Raw genomic sequence first — 19070 nt, forward strand, 5'->3', positions numbered from 1 at the left:
TGCCTTAAAGGAAATATTTTATATACAATCACTAAACTCTTTTTCAACATAGTATGAGATGTTCAACCACTGTAAGCTTATTTGGAGTGGGGGGGGTGTACACATTTTCTTAGACTGATATGAGTTCTATATACAGGGTACCAATTGGACTGAACATTAAAAATAAATACATAAGTTTCCATGTGCTTATTTCTGAGCTCCTGAAAAAAATAGAAAATAAGATGTGAAGCTATGATACAGCTATCAGGAATCCAAAAAGTACTTTGTGCATATGTAGCACAATTCTTGTAAGTATTCAGTCATATACTCTGGTCGATGTTATAAGATTCTGTAAACACTCAGCACAACCATCTGAGAGTTATGTGCTGTTGTGTGGTCTTACTTCATCACAGCTGTAATAAGTTGCATGTAGGTATTTTTGTTTGTTTGTTAATTTGTTCTTCTCTACCTCAGTTCTAACTCTTCATTTAAAGCCAAATAAGGACATCAAATTAAAACATTAACTGAAGAGACAGATCAGACAGGAAATTCCAAAGTTAAGTTTCTTGTTGTAATTTTAACTTTCCCATGATACACATTTTCTGTACTAGTTACATCTTGCATGTGTAGCTTTGTATGAAGAGCCAGATTCTGACCTCAGTCACACTCATTTTATTTTTACTGAAAATGTAAGAGGGAGCAATGAAGAATCAAAGTAGGGCCAGAGGTCAGTAGGCTGGAAAGCAAATGCTGAAGGCAAGGGTTATGGGATGCACGCAAATATGGAGAATACAAGGCTCACATGGAGTTCTGTTAGTGAATGCGCAATTGCATTTCAGAATTTCTTAATATGCAAGTTTTCATGTACTTCTTTTCAAATATCCATGAAACAACAATTTGAATCACATTAATTTTTTATTTTTTTTTTTTATTTACATAGAACTGGAGCGTTTGGTTTTCTTTGATTTCACCTCTTGCTTATAAATCTTCCGACCAGTCATTAACTGCTTGTAAAGCCCTGGCACCTCATATATTGTCACTTAATTATGTTATGCTACAGTGGGCTTCCTAGGAGGCAAAAATTCTACACAAAAACACTTATAAAGAAAGCCAGGGCAGACAGCCTGACTAAGCCAGTAAGAATAAAAATTGTTGCTGACAAGGGAACAGAATTGACAACTAAAGCTTTCTGAACCAAAGGGGAAAATGAATAGCCAAGACATTTGAATTGTTGAAGGAAAGGATGTTTCAGATCTAGGCAAGGGGGAGGAACACAGCATAAAACTGGAAATAGAAGATTAACCACTAAGCCTGCTCAGAATGAATCATAAAGAGAGAAAAGGGATTATTAGCCCAAAGAATCTAGGCAGGAAAGGCCCAGAGCAAAGCCTCCTGGTGCATCCTGCCTTCAAGTCTAAGATGTTGAAAACTGTACCCTGTTGGAAGAAGGGCCTCACTGGTGTGAGCCTGCCCAAGACATGAAGGAATAAAAAAGAACTACAGAAAAACATATTCAAATTGCAGGGCACTATTAAATTTTTAAAAATTGCGATCATTTCCATGATAATACTCAATGCTGGTGAAGATGTGGTAAAACTAGTACCCAAATATTACTGGGGGCAGCATCATTTGATATAGTCCCTTAGAAAAGTAAGTAAATAATATGTATCAAGAGCCATAAAACTGCTACTAGCTTTAATATAGAATTTTCTTTTTAGGTCATTTATCCTAAAGAACTAACTTAGGATACAGAAATATAGAAATTAAATACAGACAATACAGAAAAAATCTCTATCCACAGAAATATTCAGCATAGTACTATATAGAAAGTAAAAACAAAACAATGTCCAAGAATAAAAGACAATTTAAATATAATATTGTCTATATACTCAATGAATAAAAATCATATTTTTATTTATATTTATTTATATTATATTTATAGTTATATATATCAAATATATATATCAAATATATATATATATATATATATATATATATATAATGGAACTGGAATCTGTTCAAGCTTTTAGATAAAACATCCTATATAGGAAATTATCAGGTTGAAAAGAACATGTTAAACTGTTCATAAGTAAGCAATACAGAATTATGGACAATTGACCTAGTTTCTTCAGTAATTCAGTGACTTGGGACCAAGCAGGGGAGATGTTAACCTTCTGGAGCCTGCTATCTAAAGAAGTTTCTGCAATGATGGAAATGTTCTGTATCTCCACTGCCCAACATGGTCATCATTAGACATGTGGAACTGTTGAGCACTTGGAAATGTGGCTAGTGTCACTTATGATCTGAATTTCTTAGTCTCACTTAATTTTAATTAACTTAAAGTTTTAAAGTCTCTTGTGGCTAGTGGCTACCATATTGGATGGCACAGTTTTAGATTTAAAAGATTGCAGAGACACCAAATCACATGCAATGTGTGGATCTTGTTGGATCCTGAAACAAACAAACCAATTTAGGATGACCCGAGTCTTTGGGGGAAATCTGAATATGTTATGAGTTAGACGTTAATTTTGTTCATTGTGATAAAGGTACTGTGGTCATATGAAAAATTACTTATTTTAGAGACCCATACGGAAATGTCTAGGGGTGAAATAGCAAATGTCACAATGTAGGATTTGCTTAAAATGCTCCCAGCAAAGAAAGAAAACAGAGACAAAACAAGTGTGACAACATGTGGATTATTGCTTAATCTGGGTAAGGGGTATGTAAGGTTCATTAGATTTTCCTCTTTTGTGTGTGTATGCATGTGTGTGTGTGTGCTCCGCTTGAAAGACTTTCATAATAACAATTTCTAAATTCATAATTACATCAAAAATACTTACAAATAATATTAAGGGAAAAGGCAGAATACAAACTTGCCCCTTCAGCATTATGACACCCATTTAACTAGTAATGAGCTAGAGTATTAATACTGAGTTACAAGCAATCTATAAGATGTTCACATTTGCAAATGATTTTACTTACATTTCAGTGACAGGACAGAATACAGTCACTGTGCTAGGAAATGCTTACAGGAATATTTCGAGCATGTTTAAATAAACATCCATTAAGTATGGCAGCAAAACAAGTAGTTTGAGAATCCCTGTTACTAACACCTCTCTATACCCATACATGTCCATATATCAAAGAGATTGGATGGAAGCACACCATATTTTATTCCATAATGTTTTTTCCACAATGGTGGTTTTGTTCATGTGGCTGAACTAAATAAAGAATAGAAAATGTTTTCTAATTTGGTTCTGTTATTTTTAAATTGAGATTAAAATCACATTTAAAATAAACTTTTTAGGGGCGCTTGGGTGGCTCTAAGTCAGATGCTCAACTGACTCTTGGTTTTGGCTCAGTTCATGATCTCCTAGTTCATGGGTTTGAGCCTCAAGTCAGGCTGTATGCTGACAGTGCAGAGCCTGCCTGGGATTCTCTCTCTCTCTCTCTCTCTCTCTCTCTCTGTCCCTCCCCCGCTGTTCTCTCTTTCAAAATAAATAAACTTAGAAAAAAAGAATTATTCTTAATAGATCCCAACAATTGTTATTGCCAAGACAAAAATCTATTTCTCCACATACTACTGCCTTTTAAGTGTTTTCAGATGCATGTGAACAGAATAAATAAGCATATTTGCAAATGTGAGGAAAAATTTTAATGTAATATGTAAAAAGGGATGGTAATTTATATTACCTAAGAAGTTGAATAAATTTCTCTTTCCTTCTTATTTCACTGGCAATGGTTAATACTATTTAAAAATTAACTAATGCTAATAGTTAATATTGAATATTTGTCACTTATGTAACATATAATATACTGAATATAATAAGACACTGTTTTAAGCAGTCTCCTTATAGGAACTCACAATAACCTTTTGTGGTATGGGATATTTTGAAGCTGATGAAATTAATACACAGAGAAGTTAAGTAATTTGTCTAAGACCACACAGCCAGTAAGTAGTAGAGCCAAGATTTAAGAATTCTGCTCCAGAGTCCATCCTTCTAAGCACTATGCCATGCTGGCTAGCTTAGGTAATAAACTCTATTGCCTTTGTTCATTGACAAGTGAGAATCAAATATCTTTGTCTCTCTCTGCAAAATGCACCCTTCCTCCTGCAGCCCAAGGAGCAAAGGACCTTCCAGCACCTCATGAAAAGAAAAAGTAAATTGAGTCAAAGAAAGGGACATTAGCTTGCTATTATCTAACTTTCATCTGAACCAAATTCCCACTCAGCCCTTGGTAACTAAACTTCCCCTTCATGGGCAATGAATCGTCCTCATGTCCTCAACCTCAATGAGCCTACGTTGTCATTGGTGGCAGGTGAGTTCACGTGGTACAACAGGTAGCATCTTCCTGGAAATGCTAATTTGTTTGTTTGTTCAGAAGCAAAATACCAACTTTGCGCCAGGTAAAATTTTACCCATTTCAGAAGCAAAATACCAATTTTACACCAGGTCATGCAATGGATGGTTTTTATATGTTGTGCCTTAATTCAGCCTCACCGAAAAGTAAGAGTTTTCTTTCTGTTAATTTTCCCAATAACTAAAGGCTAGTCTTTTAAAAAGCTGTTCTTTTTTTTAGGTACACCTTTCTAGTCAATAACAAAGAGGACACTGCCTGTTAGACAAAGTATGTGGAATAGAATATAATCTTATCTCACTGTTAAGGTCATTTTATAACAGCATGTACAGATTGCAGCACATTATCACTCCTTAGGTTATAGAGACAGAAGGGTTTTCAGTCCTACACTGCATGCTTTTGGGAGCTGTGCCTTAGGACAGTTTTCTGGTGTCTTTGATGGAGGTTATCAGTTGTCATATCAGTTGCTATTCTTACTGTCCTTTCTCTAGCGATTATTCATCTCCTTCCAATTTCCAGCTTCAAACTTGCTGTGGTTTTGGAAACCATGTGACCATCTATGCTGCAATGAATCTATGATACAGAAATCTATGAATGCGTGAATTTACGAATGTATATATACATATCCCTTTCCACAAAGGATTTGTGACAGCTTTTTTAAATTATGCAGTTTAAAAGATAATGATTTTTCAGAGAATTTGAACAAGAGGAAAATAAGGATAGGTAAATAATAAAGCCAAGAGTAAGTAACACATACAGGCTATATTCCCTGTAGCCTTCTATAATTGCTGGCATCAGGAAACAAATAGAGCTCCCCTGGAAGTCATAGCAAAGATGAAAAGGTGATCAATGAATTTCCAGTTCCCAATGCTCAGAAAGTGAAAACAAGCCAGATATTCAGAAAAATTACTACCACTCCCAACATGAATTTTTTTGGTTTTCATAAAAGGATGTTCATGAAAAAGATGATAAAAGAATAGATAGCATCTTCAATGGCATCCTGACAATGGGTAGTGTCGTACATTTTAAATATTGTTTCTTTAAAAATCCTTTAATATAAGCCAAAAGCAAATATCCAGGTAAAATAAATATGTAAAGTAAGAGTGAAAACAATTGGGCTGAGGAACTATAAGACTCTCAGGAAGCCACATCACAAACTTTAATATATGAACTTCGAGATGACGATTTTCCTTGACCAAAGTTTCCCAGCACATACTTCCTAATTGATGGCCATGTTCCAGATATGTAGGTTTATAAACATTTACACATATTTTATGGGGAAATCTATTTCTTTTAGGGACTATCTCTTTAGAAACCACTATCTACTGCTGCCTTTTAGATTTAGTTCATTCTCAATTCCAGGTTCGTTGCTATAGTTATTTTATGAGAAGTGCCAAAGAAGTCTTAATCATTTGCGCACTCTTTATAATCTTCAGTTCCAAACCTTCAATACAAAGATGAGACTGCCAGATTTTTAAAGGAAATTTCTAAATCTGTAAATTAGCGAAGTGAATTGAATAAAGACATACTCTAATTCACACACTAACTTGGAGATATTCTTTCATTATGAGCCCTCCTCTGAAGTGAATTTAATCAAAGTTTATTCAGTGAATTTCAAAGCAAATCCACCAGCTCACTTTACCTTCCATTTAGGTCCCTAACAACGGGATTTGAGGACCGTTCTTCACTTTAATTCTTTAGTTGTGCAATGCCTACTGTATGTAGAGAATGTTTGCAAGTTTGGATTCTCTGAACAACACAATGAATTCCCTCTACCATACCGCAATACAATCGCTCAGCTATCAAGTAAAGCTTTTTTATCCTGCTGAGTTCAAAGTTCAAAATTTATTTCTTAGCTTAATGCAATGCTAGTGCAAGTGTGTTTAATATATTCATTCTAAATGCCATCAGAGGACGGTGGTGTCAACATTTTGGCTTTGTTTGGACAGCTTTTGTGCAAGTGCAAACACTGAGTGTATGAAATCTAATGAGATTAGGCGCTTACTGCAAAATTAAAGGCAGGCGACCAGACTTCAAAGACATTACCGCAGTGCAAATCCCTTACTATATTTCTTGGGCCATTTCAACAAACTCAAGTTTGAGAATCACCTTTACCAAAAGATTTTCTTCATAGCAACCCTTTATTAGAAGACTTGATATTAAATACCTCCTAAAGATTACATGTTTTTAGGTTTTTTTTTAATCATCATTAAAGAGCACTATAATTAAGGAGGATGAAATTGAATCAAGACAAGTAAGAATTAACCAAAAGCTCTTTCAGATCCAGAATTAAAGATGAATCCTTTAAAAGTTGTGGATTTCGAGTGTGGTTTTGTTTTGTTTTTGCAAAAATAAAGAAAACAACAAAAGAAATCTGACCTCATCACAACATGATAATGAATCTTCTGACTTTTTTCACATAATTAACATAACAAGGGTTTACTATGTCCCAGGCACTGTTCTGATTTGTACGTATTACATTAATTCCAACCACAACCTTATGAGACAGCTAATACTATTAGTCCCAATTTACAGATTAGAAAACCAAAGCTTACTGAAATTAAACTGTAGTTTATTAAACTCAAGTAATAGACCCAGGGGAGAGTCTAGATATATGCTGACCAAATGAGCGAGAAAGAATCTTGTTTCTAATTACAAGTATTTTTAACTTCAAACAAGAGATACAAAGGACTCTCCAAAGAAAGGGCAATAAACAAGCCCATAACACCTAAGAATCCCTGCTCCTGGGCATAAATCAGATTATAGAAAGGGGCATGCAAACTTCAGTATAGTACTCCAGGGATAACACAATCAGGAAGAAGAAAAAATCAGAGAACAGCTATAAGCCTTCCCACTTGCAAGGGAGATGGGGGAGAAATGGAGGAATGGATGAAAGAGGATCTACTAACTTGGGAATTGTGCCTCTGAAGGTTTTGAGATATTCAGGTAGAGAGGCTTCTGATAACAGTATTCTGATAACATTGGACATGTGTCTGTTAAGTAGAAGATGCAGATATGGATACATGCATCATCTAGACATGGCTGATAATCTGAAGCCACGTCAGAGGTTACATTTCCAAGAGTAGAAAAGTAGAGGTTTTCCAGGGAGACTCATAGTTAGAAGAAGTCAGCCACATGTAAGAATAAATAAGAAACTCTACCATGACTAATGTTAAGCCAGAAAGAATTGATATTTTTGGAGTCAAAATCAGAAGCAAAACCTTTGGGTACAGACAAAAGATGACCATAGTATAAATGATTTCTGTTGAATGGAAGATTGTAGGGACAGGGGATATTGTAGGATGGATGGCAAAAAATATGGCTATAAAATGTATACACACATTCCATGAGCTTACTCTTGAAAGAGAAAGAGAAAGGTGTTTTTTTTTTTTTTCTTTCTTAATGAGATGACATCATAATCAAAAAGGAGTGGAGACCCCTTGGTACTTTCCTGAAAACAAAAGAGACCCAGGTATTTTTACCAGCAAGAAAAAGAAATAGATAACAGTGCAGCAGATAGTATCCAACAGCAAAGGGTGAGAAACCAAGATCTGTTTACTTGAAACAGGATAACCCTCACCAGATGAGAAACCACAGTCACAGATGGGTGGAAATACTGGCAGATGACCGAAGGTTCCGCCTTCAGAGAAGGACTATTTGTGTTTTTTGTAACTTCGTGGTACAGAAACTTTAAGGAAAAATTCTGATAGAAGTTCTCATTAAGAAAAATCTGCCCTTATCCTCAGGCAATCTTGTTCTCAGAAATATTATAAACGCTAATGTCCACTAGGAAATCTTGCTCCTGTGGCATGTAAACAACTGCAGACTGTTCAGATGGAGGGCAGGGGGAGTAGTTGAGAATCTCAACAGTCTTCCTGAATGTAGTGAGATCAGCCTTTGTTAGGAGAAGACCAAGAGTTTCAAAAACCATTGGAAGTTGTAAAAATTCAGTGAGGTTGCTTCAGGAGAAACTCATAAAGGACAAACAGTAAACGATGTGCCAGTACCCAGAAAGACAGACACTGAGCAAGATAATATATCATATCACCGAAGTTTATTTCTACCATTTCTTATCCCCACCTCATGTTACTTACTTTCTGTCTCACACACACACACACACACACACACACACACACACACCTTGAAAGGGCAGGGATTATTTCTTATTCATACTTCTAATCCTCAAAAGATCTGGCATGGTGTTTTGCATATGGTAGATAATAAACATATTAGATGAATGGGATCAATTTATAATAGGTTACTACCTTTGATAGTCAGAATTTTCAACCTAACAGTTTAAAGATATTCTTAATGATTTATGAAAATGAGAATAATAATAATAACTAACATGTATAGAGTACTTACTATAGGCTATATTTTTACACAGATTATTTTATTTAATCTCCATAATAATCCTAAAAGGTAGAGTATTCCCATTTTACAGATGAGAGAAATGAGCCTTCTAGAGGTACATGGTAGCAGAAGGATTTAAGCTTGATACTTTCTCAAAACCATTATGTATACAAAATGCCTGGCCAGGGGTGCCTGAGTGGCTTAGTTGGTTAAGCATCCAACTTCAGCTCTGGTCATGATCTCACGGTTTGAGAGTTCCAGCCCCAAATCAGGCTCTCTGCTGTCAGCACAGAGCCAGCTTTAGATCCTCTGGCTCCCTCTCTCTCTCTGCCCTTCCCCCACCCATGGTTTTTCTCTCTCTCTCAAAATAAATAAACACTTTTTTAAAAGAAATTAAAATGCCTAGCCAAATGCCAGGCTTCCGTGAAACTGCACACAGAAATAGACACTACAGTACAGCATGGGTCTCAATACAACAGCTAGTCTGCACCTGGCATACTTAACAACCATGTGGCCACCAGGCACTCCAGCTTTTTATTTCTTTATCTGCGTAGTAAGAAACTCGACAAGATGTAGAGTACCTTCCAGGTCTGAATTTTGACAACTTTAGACTTATTCTTAATAATGGAATTAAAGGCGGTTAGAATTCTTGCATCATTTTAGTTGGCCAGTGTCCGAAAGGACTGATAATCACAGCATTTGTAAAACTGAAAGCAGTTTGTAAAAGACTGAGGCTTTGGAAAGTTAGTTGCTGGTCTTGGAATTTGCTTTCAATCTCCGGCAACTATTTATGGTACCAACAGACAATAAAGCAAAAATTCTAAAACATTTTTTTTTTTTCTCATTTGTCTTAACTAGCAACGTACAATGGATGTAGCCAGATAAGATACAATATAATGTCACTCTTAGCATAGTCTCAGGAGTGAGACAGTCACAAATGAAATAAAACAGGGTATTCTCATAGCAAGTGTGAGCACCCTCCTCCCAAACAACCATATGGATTCAGTGATGCAACTTTACAGTATCTCTTATGAGAAAGCATACATTTTTAAAGCATGAGGGACTCAAATGACAATGGTATTTTAAAACATAACACCAAGGATGCCTGAGTAGTTCAGTTGGTTAAACATCCAACTTTTGTTTCAGTTCAGATCATGATCTCATGGTTTGTGAGTTTGAGCCCCACATCAGGTTCTCCGCTGACAGCAAGGAGCCTGCTTGGGATTCTCTCTCTCTCTGTCTCTCTCTGCCCCTCCCCTGCTCTCTCTCTCTCTCTATTTCTCTCTCTCAAAATAAATAAATAAACTTTAAAAAAATAAATAAATAAAAATGAAAACACAACATCAAACACCCACTAAACTACATCCTCTCAGCCACTAGAAGGCAGAGGCACCATACACTGTCCCCTATATATAAAATAATCTTGTTTATACCTGAACAGGAAAACATATTTATCGCTCCCAGGCTAGTTGGAATATTAAATATTTCATTATTTCACAGCTTTCTCTTACAGCTTCTCAAATGATGTTCAAATACCTCACAAGATAGAAACAGTAGCTAGGTTACATAAGTGAGGAAGCAATGGCCCTTCAGCCAGGAGACCGGAATGATACATTCAAGTGCTCGGGCCCTGTCCAGGTACACTTAGTTATAGAATCTAAGGTCACTGGAAAAGGACCATTGTATTTTCAGTGGAAAAGAAATTGATGTGGATTCTGTTTAGTTTGTCCAAGGAAAAAGTGTCTTCCTCAAAAGCAGAAGGGCCCCCCAAATTTCTTTTCTCCTAATGAGCATGAAGAATTGTAATTGTACCGTAGTTCTGGTGTTTCTTTATAGCGACTCCCTCTACATAGATTATACCTACAGTGTGTTAAGGTAGGTTGTCATCAACTACGAAACTGTTATCCTTGTTTCTCTCCTTTTGGCCTCCCAAATAACTTAGTCTGGCCCAAACCTCCAGGATTACAACAATTTCTCTTTCAGGAATTCCAAAGCCTTTTTAAAACTATAGATTACTTTCCCCCCTCATTAATAGAGGAAATCCTGTCCTTTTGTCAAAGCCACAGAAAGTATTTGCTGAACTATCATAAAACACAAGAAAATATGGCATGATTTATCTTCAGAAATTACTTAGTACTTTGTGGTTCAACACATAGGGGATTATTTGCAGAAGAGAATAAGAACAAGAGGTATATTTTCTCAAGTTAACAGATGGGAGGCAGGGAGGGTGCACACTGCTCGTGTGTGTGTGTGTGTGTGTGTGTGTGTGTGTGTGTGTGTTTAATTTGAAGGAAGTCTCCCTTTCACAGGAAAACCACCCGCAGTAGTAAAGATGATGGCTCTGACCCACCATGTTGGCAGTTGGGTGCAGATTCTTGGGAAACCAGTCTCTGTGGTTCACCTCACTGCCTGATAATGACAGGCCCCTGCCTTACCCTCAACCCTGAGAAAGAAAAAAATCAACACTAAAAATAAGAAGAAAAGGGGAATGATGTCCTTGCCAATGCTAGTAGCCAGGAGGCCTAGAAAGAGGCCACTGGATACCCTGCTATTTATTGCCCATTTCCACCCATAGGAAGCTGGGCTGAGAGCCTGCCAAAGGGAAAGAAAAAATAAAAATGTTCTCCGTCCTTCCTGTTTACATTAATAGAACAGAGTCACGTACATCATTCCAGCCCTATTATTTTCCCCTTCTACACAGAGCAGTTTTTTTTTAGGTCAAAGTTTTTAAGAGAAAGAATTTTAAATTATATCCTCAAGTTTTATAGCCCTACCTTTCATATGTCTTATGCTTTCTTTTATTACTCAACTGAATTTATAGAAATAAAAGACCATTTTAATCATCTTATCTAAAGGGCCTTGTTTTCTTATTTTAATGGCCATAAGTTAAACAATCAGAAGTTCCTCTAGTCTGATATTCCAGAGTAAACCAGCTATTTATTGAGACTGAGTTTACACATTAAAAAAAAAAAAAAAAAGCCACCACTTCTTCCCACAGGGAAAATAAGGTTAAATTCCTAGGATAAGAAACCATAATAAATTTAACTTTACTGCAGAAACCAGTGGTTTGAGGAAAGCTCAAACCCAACCCAAACCCCCATCTCCTAAATCATTACATCTTAAAAACAAAGAAAGTAAACACTGTTATTGATACACAATTATTTGTGTACTTCTCTGAGAAGGAATTTTAACATATATAAGGTTTTCCCTAAAATCGAAAGAACCTGACTTATAGACTATAAAGCCTGCAAAGGGATGGGGTGCTGTCATAAGGGGCTTTTTTTTAAACTTTTTGCATACACATTCTAACTAGCTCCCCACGCCGTTTCCCGCCCCCCCCACCCCTCCCCCAACCCCCCCAGTCTCGAGACTCAGCATCACAGCCTTCTCTCAGTTGCTGCAAAACCTCCAGATCCCTGCTTCCTGGAGGCTCTCACAAATCTATTCCCTCCTGGTAGCCCTGATAGGCTTTTCCTCCTCCCTCACCCACTGCCTTTGCTTCTCCCACCCCATCATGTTTTTCTCATTTTGGTGTAAATGTCACTTCCTCGGGAAATTCTTCTCCGAACTCCCAGTCCACATTCAATCCCATCCTCTTGCTGCTCTCACCTCCACCATTATTTCCTCTCATGTCCTTATGTTTCATAGCCCTAAAGGCATTTGTGATAAATTAGTTCTCTGTGTAATCATATATTTAATGGCTATGTAATTTTTGTGTAATGCCTGCCTTCTGCACTTAATAAGCTCCAACACAGCAGGGGCCGTATCTTTCTTCGCTGCTGCTTGAGCATAATGTAAATACTCAATGAACTGTTCCAAATGAGTGACTACAGGCTGGCACAAAATAGTCATTATCATTCTATCCATATCATTTTCTATTTTCTGGGAACCCTAGAGAACAAGACTAGGAATATTTCATTAGAAATCATCCTATCTGAAGCAATAGTGTCAAAAAGGGAAAACAGTCCACGAATCTCTGACCTATGAAAATAGAATAGCAAATAAAATAAACCTTGCCTAACAGAGGGCCACTGACTGGCATGGGGGATAAAGATAGAAAGGCAACCAAGTTGGGGGTGCAAGGGCCAGATTTAAATTGAGGCTTTAATATATTATAAACAATCAAAACTATTTGTGTAATAAAGTGACATGATGAAGTTGTGGGATCACTTCAGAGGTGAAATGAAATATTGATTCAAAGGCTAGAAGCTGAAGGAGGTAACCAATCCAAAAACTAAAATAGTCTACTTTTGATGCAAATAAGATCTCAATTATTATGGCAGGAGTAGAAACAGGAAAGGCTAGATCATGAGATCAACAAAGAAGGTTTGAGAAAACTGGGTGTGGGAGGAGGGTTTAGAATGCCTAGAGACATCAAGCCTGGGTGGAATGGAGTGGGATGCATCATAAAGAGGTCTTCCTTCTGTTCCTAACAGTTTGGGTGACCTTGAACAAACCACTTAACCTCTTCAGCCTCATCTTCTTCATCTACAAAATGGAAAAGACTGGACCAGATGATTAGCAACATTTAGCATTCTCTGAATTTAGCTATTCATGGAAACCAGGGAGTCAGCAAGGGTCATGGGTTGGGGAAACAAAAGAATTGTGTTTCCTGTTGGATATGTTGAGCTGGAGATAAAGTGAGACAACCAGAGAAAGATCTCTGGCAGGCACTGGAAATACAGGACAGCGGAGCCTCTAAGAAAGGCAGGCTGGAGGGGCACCTGGGTGGCTCAGTCGGTTGAGCGTCTGACTTCGGCTCAGGTCATGATCTCACAGTTTGTGGGTTCAAGCCCCGCATTGGGCTCTGTGCTGACTGCTTGCTCAGAGCCTGGAGCCTGCTTCAGATTCTGTGTCTCCTTCTCTCTCTGCCCCTCCCCTGCTCACGCTTTGTCTCACTCTGTTTCTCAAAAATAAATTAAAAATGTAAAAAAAAATATTTTTTTAAATAAAAAAAGAAAAGCAGGCTGGAGATGCAGATTTCAGAGTCGGAGAACCTCAAGGTTTAGTTGAAGCAATGGGAGTCAACAAAATAGCAGAGGAGGGAGACTATGAAGAGACAAGAAGGAGTGGCCAGCTCAAATACTCTCTAGTCTAGGGAACCTCAACCTCAGGTCACTTGTGGCCATAAATCTCCCCTGAGGATAAAGGGATTCATTTCTGTTCCAGGACAGAGCTTCTGATCCCATTGTGCATTTTGCACCTTCTTTCATTCAGACTGGTAGTAAATTGTAACTGGTAAGCAAGGTGGGAATAGAAGGTGCTAAGAACTTGCATTCCTTATTTGTTCCCGTGGCAAGTGGAGCATCCCTGAAGGCATGCTGCAAATGCAAAAAGACACTGTGGCCTCTAGTGGTCTCCACCAAAAAGCCATTTAGCCATTATGCCCTCCCTCCCCTGACACTCCCCTTCCTGGGCCACTGCAGAATTACCCAGAGGCAAAGCTGACTCAGTAGGACCACAGAGTACACAGCAGTTGTGTAATGCTTCAATGGAAGTCCTGGGAAGAGAATCCGGGTTCTCTTCCTTTCAATCCAATTCTCTTTTCCAGCAATCATCCCACCTATTAAAAGCATATGTGCTACACCTTTAAAGTTCCCTTTGCCCTTAACTGAATAGTGTTCCATTGTCCGCTGTCATCCTACCAGAGAGGGAGCTTTGTGCAGTTGGACAAAACTTGCACCCTTGAGCAGCTGAGAGCTCAGTTTCCTCCAGTGATCTGCAGGCAGGGGAGCACTGCCAAGGGCATGATTGTATATCGGCTCTCCTTGAATTGCATATAGGAATATTGTTGCTATGTGGCCTGAGCCAAACAATCCGAGTCACCTGACATCCTCCATCCAACATTTAGGAGTCATCAAACTTAATTTCCCCTTTGTGCAATAAAACACCAAGAGGAAGCTTTAATAGATTGTATTATGTAACGGTTCTATAAAAATAGCAGGCCAGCGCTGGAGCACTTCCTTCCTGGGGCCCAGTAACCTATGCTGAAAGGATACACACTGGTTGCCCAGGCAACCATGAGAGATGACACTAGGGAAAAAAACAGCAACAAAAGGACCATTTTTTGGCTCAGTCAAATGAGGTCTGGCTTCAAGCTTGTGATACAGTGAATACAGACAGCCCAGCAAAAGAGAGAGGAACCAGTTAGCAATTCTACTCAGGCACCAGTGGCCCTGCAAAGCTGCCCCTGCTTTTGGGTTTTTTTTCCCCCTTTTGTTTTTCTAAAGCGGGGGGAAAAAGGCTTTTCCCTCTTAATTTCATTTTTTATTTAAAAAAGCAAAATCTTTGCTGGGAGTTGAACTGTGGCAATCGGTAAACAATGTTTATTCTATTTTTTCTTTCTCTTCCCAGGAGCTCAAAAAATAATTTCAGTTACAAGCAGTTATCTTTTTGTTTTCTCCTAGTATGTTCGGGATCTGATTACACAGGAAGCAACTGGTATAATGGCAATAACCTTTATAAACAACCTCTAAATAAAAAAATAAATCAGGGGCACTCAAGAAATAATACATTTTAAAAGTGAATAATAACATTTCTGGGATCCCTCCTCACAGCAGACATCAAAGGACTTTGTTTTAATAGACTATAATCTCCTCTCTCCTGCTGCACTGAATGAGAACCCCTACATTTTATTATCATCATTACCATCATCATTATTATTGCCTCACAAAAATAGACTGCCATTTTAATTTCAGAAAACTGGTTTCCCCAATATACTGAGAATAGTGACAGAAGGTTCGTAAGTTCCTGACTTGCACCTAAATGTTTTCCTTCTTAGAAGAGGAAATGGGCCCTCAAGGATTTACAAACATGGTTTGAAACCTCCGGAAAATAAAACCAAGGATGAATCAAATGGGATTAAGTTCAGATCGCTAATATAGAGCAACATCAATAGTTCTTTCAAAGTGATTCTTGAAATCAGTGCTCATAAATATGTAATGCACTTTTCATCCAAAAGACTTGTTTAAATCCTCATATAGTAAATGATTTATTTCAAGATTAGGTCTTCTGCACAAAGCAGGCACCCTCTGATCAAGTGGGAATAAAATCTGTGAAAGCAAGTGGTAAAGCATTATGTAAATGTAAACTGTTGTGATTATGATCATCCTGTGAACTGGTATGTTTGAAGAAAGAAAGCCAAAAAAAAAAAAAATTATGTGTTCTTCAGAAAAATGTCATATCTGTCCCGTCTCTTCTGGCTCTGTTCCTACCTCTTACTTCCCTGCATCAGTTAATTCAAATCCTCACAGCATCTTTTAATCATGTGTCTGCTTGGCAATTATCTAATATTAAAACTGTCTTCACAGACTAAAGGGAAATGGAGATTTAGAAATTCTTCACTTATTTTTTATTAATGTATGTTGCCAAACTCAGGATTCTTGTCTCTGAAGAGTACCATTTAAGGCAAAATTCCAGTCTTTCCCCATAAAGTTGGTCAAATCATCTCTATATCCCACATCTGGGTCTCCTGCAGATGGATTTAGAGATAGATTAATCTTTAAACATCTGATGCTGTTGAAACACAAAAAATCCTTTATTATCAACGTTACAAACTTCAGGCTTAAGTCTTTTAAGACCTAGTACCCTGTATCTTTGGAGAAAACATATGCAGAATGCATGTGCCTTAAAGTTGCTCAGCCTTATTTGCCTTTTGTGCTAAGGGTTTTGAAATCAACAGGATTAAGTTGCAGATAGTTGGGTGTTATCCAGATCTTTATTTTGACTCTAAAAAAGGATTGAAGAAGGCTTTGATGAAATGGACATAGTATTAGCATTCAATAGGAGCTCAACTCCAGGGGAGAAGTCTGTCTTCAAGGAAATAGAACAGTGTATCTTGCTTGGGTTTCAGGTCTGTGATTTCAATTTACCGATGCTTAAGCACATGTCACAAAATAAAGCACACAGGAGTCACAAAGTTTGGTATTTGTCATTAAAGCTATAAATCCTTTTCAGTTATTAAAGAAATACTAAATAAAAATTAAGCTACAATAAATATTTCCCAAGCTTCAAGTTCTCAATTTAGCATCTCCTCTGATTACTTCCTGTGTGGACTATGCCAGCATGAATAATGATGTTAATCATATGGCCATTCTGTTTAGAGGTCACAAAATATATAGTATTGCTACGTATATTTCCACAGGAAGAAAAGTATAATAAAGGATGAGATGATATACCAGTATTCACTGAAGCTTGCTATATGCAAGGCTGTTCTGCCCTGAAGGAACTCACAGTCTCGACTGGGGTTTAACACATACACTTATCCAAAGATAACCACCACTACTAGGGACTCAGTAAGCACTAAAGAAGTACCACAAGTAACAAATGCCAAGGGAGCTTTTCAGATAACAGAGATCTCCGTGGGCTAAACAGCCTAAGGAATGCTTCACAGAGGAGCAAGAACTCAGACTATCCTCAGGAAACAGATAGAATTTAAGCAAATAGAAGAGAGACTGAGAGGAGAAAGCAAAACCAAAGGGGTCCAGATGCTAACACCCACAGCATATTCAGAGCACTATGGGTAAACCAAGTAAAGTTTACAGGTGAAAATAGTGGGCTTGAAGGAGAGAAAGGCTGGAAGAGAGAAAGCAATAAATGGTATTGCATGGATTTATAGGAAAGAAATTATAAATCATTCAACACGTAATATTGAGCTACAAGGAAACCTAAGCAACATTTTCAAGTGATTTGGGGCAAGACTCAACCTCTGCTTGCCTCAGTTTCCTTGTCTATAAAATGGAGATAGTAATACAATAACAATAATACCAACTTACAATGCACTAAATGAATATAAGTGGTCATGTCATCCAGGGCCCTCAGTTTGCATTTTAATTTCATTTAATATACCATTTCTTTGTGGATTTACTCAGTCTCATGTTGTGACGTCCATTCGGTGAGACTAGATACCCCCAAACCAGCCATGGCCATGTCCTTTTTAAAAGGTCAACTGAAGAGTTGAAGCCAGTAAATTCTCCTCACCGGTCAGGAGGAGGGAAGAGGCCCTGAGAGGGTAGGGCTATCTCCAAATTGAGTCAGTCCCTCAAAGAGATCGCACAGTTTACCCACTGACATTTTCATCCAAGGGTGGCCAAGAGGAGAAAAGGATCATGAAGTCAGATCAGAGGGCATGCCTGCTGGAACCTTCTTCTCCCCGTGGCCAGACAGCATTCTGACTTACTGTTTGAGGCTCCTCATCAAATGCATCAAAGGTAGTGAGTGCCTGAAAATGGACTTCAGTTTCGTAGGCTCCTGGAACAGCTCTGACGGCAGCAGAAGTGACTCATTCTCCAACTTTGGCATTCTGTCAAGAGCCCCACAATAGAGAAGAGTTCCCTTGCCCATTTCTTTCAGAGCATCTTGATTTTTAGTAATGCCTCTCTCATCCCTGTTGCACATCAAGCCATAGACTCATGGAACTGCTTACTTGTGACCCACTTCATTTTGTTTACTTAAAGATTGTTTTTGTGACTTTTAGAAAGCCATGCTTGCATCTGGGATTTGTAATTCCAAGTCAGAGAAAGACAGTTGTTATGTATTGTTTACAATTTGTTTAATAAAAAGGAATTTCTTTGAAAACATCAGGCCAAGCTTATGATGTAAATTGACTGTCTGTAAATTTACAGTGTAGTGACAGAAACTATAACACAGTATGTTAATTGATCAGTGTTGTAAGAAACATTCACTACAGCAATGAAAGAGTATATGGTGTTTTGTTTAAAAGACATTAATTCAAGATGAGAAATAAGATGTTTTTCATTTGGGTAATTTTCCCTTTTATGGTGTTTTCTTTTTTATCCATTTATATTTACTAACTTTACTATCACAAATATGAATGTCTTACATGATAAGAAATGAAAAATTACATACTATAACTTCAGACTATCCAGCAGGTGATTTTCAACTGAAAATGTCATCTCTCAACACCAAAGATGTTTTCTAGCCCTTCCTGCAGATCTAGACAAGTTGATTTCAGGTATGTTCCTGAGGCTGAGCAAGCCCAAGTTCTGATATGATATACTCACCTCTTTCTGATCCAGGTAACATATTGTTCCTTCAGACTAATCAGAAATTAATTCCAGCCTTTGACTATGGTCCTTTGGAAAGAAAAGAAAAGGTGAAGCTTTAAAGGAGCATTTTTCTTAATGCCACCAAGTTCACAGTTTACATTCCATACAGGCTCAAGTAAAAAGATAGCAGGTCCTTTCGAGACCTCACCTTGGTTTTGTGTTACGTAAATTCTACTTAAGTCTTTCCTTAGTACAAAGCAAATCGTGGGACTTGAAACCTATGTTGGTCCCTAGCATCAGGGGAAAAGCCACTTGGAGTAGTATTCTAATCACCTATTCGGTCAAACATTACTGAGGGTCTATCCTGATCAC

General features: G+C 37.7%; 1 long non-coding RNA gene across 1 annotated transcript in view; it reads right to left on the reverse strand.

Moving 5' to 3' along the window:
• LOC123592792 overlaps positions 1-19070 on the reverse strand; it is a 144419-nt gene that overhangs the window by 117729 nt on the left and 7620 nt on the right. Inside the window, exons 2-3 of the long non-coding RNA XR_006709939.1 lie at positions 18714-18785; positions 17870-17992 (exon numbers count right to left, since the gene is read on the reverse strand). This is a non-coding gene — a long non-coding RNA (uncharacterized LOC123592792). The remainder of the gene's footprint in view (positions 1-17869; positions 17993-18713; positions 18786-19070) is intronic.

This window comes from Leopardus geoffroyi, chromosome B1 (assembly GCF_018350155.1).
Source record: "Leopardus geoffroyi isolate Oge1 chromosome B1, O.geoffroyi_Oge1_pat1.0, whole genome shotgun sequence".
Lineage (NCBI taxonomy): Eukaryota > Metazoa > Chordata > Mammalia > Carnivora > Felidae > Leopardus > Leopardus geoffroyi.